Raw genomic sequence first — 3,797 nt, forward strand, 5'->3', positions numbered from 1 at the left:
CCTTGAGCCAAGTGTGGTCACATGTCTACACCTTCACCGGTGGATCCTAAGCAAGAGCGTGCCACACTCAACTGGAGCTGTCTCCTCCACGCTCTTTCCCCCTTTCCTGCCGGCTAAGTTGGTGTAAAACGTAGTGGTCTTAAAACCCATGAGTTCCTATCAGACCTGGTGCCTAAGCCACCCACCCACCCAAGCACCTGTCCTGGATGGTTTCATAGAAGAGAAATAAACCACTTATTCCTTAGCTCACCACATTGTAAGGATCTTTGTTAGAAAGCTTATATTAGAAAGCCTAGTATACTTTGCAATGACCCTCCAAGGCTTTTTTCTTTTTTTTAATTAACTCCATTTTACTGATAATACAACAGCTCAAAGAAGTTGGTTTGTCTAAAGTCTTACTGTTGATAATTAGCAACATTGGGATTCAAATCCAGGTTTTCTGACTATCTCTAATGAAAGAGGTCAGTACAGTGGTTCCTTTGGGTAGAGTGGATTGGTTGGGAGGGTCACGAGGGAGACCCCCCACCTCCCCTTTTTTTGTAGGAGAAAGGTGCTTGGATTAGTAATTAACATTCAGACAATGTTTTATCACCATACAAAGCAATTTCACACTATCAGCTCATTTAAGCCTCGCAAATACCTTGTACAGATGAAGAGACCAAGGTTTGGACAAGTTATATATCTTGAACACAGTTAATAAGAATCGGCTCTACACTTCCAACACAGGTCTTCACTCTAAATCCTGAACCCAATCCATTATATGCATGCTGAAGCAACTCTCTCAGGTGTAAATTACAAAACCCAACTCCTACCAGCCTAAGTAAAAAACACACACCTCTCCCCACCGTACACACCCCTCTATATGTCCGTTTATATGAGTGGGGTGGGCTGGGGGGTGGTAGGGAGTAGAACTGGCCAAAGTAGCATGACTGTCATCAGATTTCTTGTTCTCTTACTCTGTCGGTAGTCTTCCTCAACGTGGCTGGAGGCAAATGGGGCCAAAAACAGTTCGAACTTACATCTTCCAAGCTTAGCAACCCCATAGGAAAAATTGAGTTCTTGCCTACTGTTTTAATATAATGTATAAGGAAAATCCGTGATTGGCCCAGCTTGGTGTATGTTGCCTTTTCCATGGACCAATCCCTGAAGCCAGGGGGATGGGGCAATACACTGTGACTCGCAGTCCCACGAGAACCACATGGAATGGGTAGCAGGACAGGAACAACCGTATGTAGGAAGTGGAGGAAGGTGGATACTGATGTCAGAATTGGGAAGGGATGTTGGACAAACAAAAACAGATCTGTTATACATGCCTGCATTATAGAAAGGATTCAGCAGAAAACTGGCAGCAGTATCCCTTAGTTTGGAAAACACCGTGTGTGTATATATATAATTATATATGTATAACTGTCTCCTGGTCTTACTATAGACATCCTCTTGCACAGCGTGGTCTAAAAAGTTGCACTCCGTAATGTGCCTATCCATTCCAAACCCTCTCTAGAACTTCTTAGCACTTCCCTTTTAATTACAGTCCCCAGCATATGTGCACATAGTCCTGTCCCAGGGAGACTGAAATTCCTGATTTAAGGCAAGACAGAGTAAAGTAACTGCACACAGGTGTGGGGATAGGTAGGGAAGGATTGCATGTTCCCTTAGTTTTGTCTCCAGGGTTTGTTTCTCATTACTCTCTGATGAGCAAAATTCATTTTCACCACAGTCCCTCAGCGTGATGGGAAGACTTTCACAAAAAGTCAGACCTGCCCTTCTGTCTGCTCCTCAGGTGTGCAGAGGTTTTTGACTGCTCTCTTGCTTACCCTATGGGACCAACCTTGGGGACACAGACACGAACGTCACAGAGTACTGAGCCAAGAAAGCAAACAGAGCTGCCTGGGGGGGACTGTCACCTCTCTCCTCTGGCATGTGACCTTTCTAGCAACTTGTGAGCCATTTCTAAGACTCCAGACATGTCTGTTCCATGCTTTGTGTTAAGTAGCGGCTTTGAAACTTTTAAAGAAAATTAAACCCGTGGTAAAACATACATTTTACATTGAAGTAGTACACACACACACACACACAATATAACCAAAAATATTTCTTGAAAAATGACTAATATTTACCCCTACCATCGTATTGCACTCTGATATAATTCTATTCAATTTTATTTCATTTTTTAAAAAATTGCTGAGTATATTGATGTCATGACAGGTCACAACCTACAGTTTGGAGAGTATATAGTCCAACCATTCCATGCACTGCCCAAGTGCGTCATCAGCTAAAACCATGAACACCTTCTCATCAAATGCTTCCAGAGCCCTTTGTTTCAGGACTCTGGCCCCAGGAGAACATGAACCGTGCTAGATTAAGTAGGCGGGTTCTTGGTCTCAGACATCATCTTCCTACTCTTTCATGACGTGACTGATGGAAGGGAGGGGAAGGGACACTTTCTCAGCTGCATAAATTCCTTCCCCAATATGTCAGCACAGGTGGTCACCCAGCCTCTGCTCCCCAGCTCCAGTAGCTCACTGCCTGCTGCTTTAGCTGAGTTATTGAAGAGATCTTTGACATTTCTAATAAAAATGACCTTGCTGCCATGTGCATTCCTCCATCTGGTCCTGCCCTTTGAAGCCAGGTGAGTTCAATCTCTTTTCCACACTGTATTTTAAACCTTTAGAAGACAACACCCATTATTGTCCTGAATTCCCCCATCACAAACTCCTTCTATCTCTAAGGGACAGGGTTCCCAGGTCCCTTGCCATCATCCTGTCTGCTGTTTTTGGACACCCACTTATTTGCCAACATTCTTCTGAAAGTGTGGCTTCCAGAACAAGGAATTGAGTACTTGGTGAATATAGATGTATGTGTGTGTGTGTGTGTGTGTGTGTGTGTGTGTGTAAAATCCTATTTTAAGAAATCAGGTGATGTGTCAGAGCCCTTGATTCCAAGATTGTAAACCGTTGTCCTACCTGCATGACATTGGGCCAGCCCTTCTCCTTTTTGATTTCTTCATTGTTTAAAAAAAAAAAGGGCTTCCCTGGTGGCGCAGTGGTTGACAGTCTGCCTGCCGATGCAGGGGACACGGGTTCGTGCCCCGGTCCGGGAAGATCCCACACGCCGCGGGGCGACTGGGCCCGTGAGCCATGGCCACTGAGCCTGTGCGTCCGGAGCCTGTGCTCCACAACGGGAGAGACCACAGCAGTGAGAGGCCCGCGTACCGCAAAAAAAAAAAAAAAAAAAAAAAAAAAAAAAGGCTGTATTGTTTAATGGGTACAGAGTTTCAGTTTGGGATGATGAACAAATTCTGTAAATGAGTAATGGTGATGGTTGCACAACATTTTGAATGTACTTAATGTGACCGAATTGTGCACTTAAAAATGGTCAAAATGATAACTTTTATGTCATGTATATTTTACCATGATTAAAAATATGAGAGAGGGTTAGATAAGATGATCTCTAAGATTCCTTTGAACATTTCTAAAGCTTTTACCATCTGACCCCACAATAGTTCGACTTAAAGGCCTGAAGGACCAGGCTCAGATCTGAGCCTTCCATGGAAAGTGGTGGCAAGATGCTGACAGAGATTCTCAGTCCAGAATGAGGGAGGCTGGTGTTCAGCACCCCCGTGCACAACCCCTCACATGCATTGTCCTGGAACTGAGTGGTCTAGTGAAGCCTAAACACATCCCCGAGAAATCAGAACAGTGATTCCGGCTAGAACCCCTGGGCTCAGAGTCCCTGGAGGGCATGAAATACAAGCAAATGCTCCTCTGACAGCCTGACCTCTGCGTTATCTTGAGGGC

This window comes from Tursiops truncatus, chromosome 3 (genome assembly GCF_011762595.2).
Source record: "Tursiops truncatus isolate mTurTru1 chromosome 3, mTurTru1.mat.Y, whole genome shotgun sequence".
In the NCBI taxonomy this organism is placed as follows: Eukaryota; Metazoa; Chordata; class Mammalia; order Artiodactyla; family Delphinidae; genus Tursiops; species Tursiops truncatus.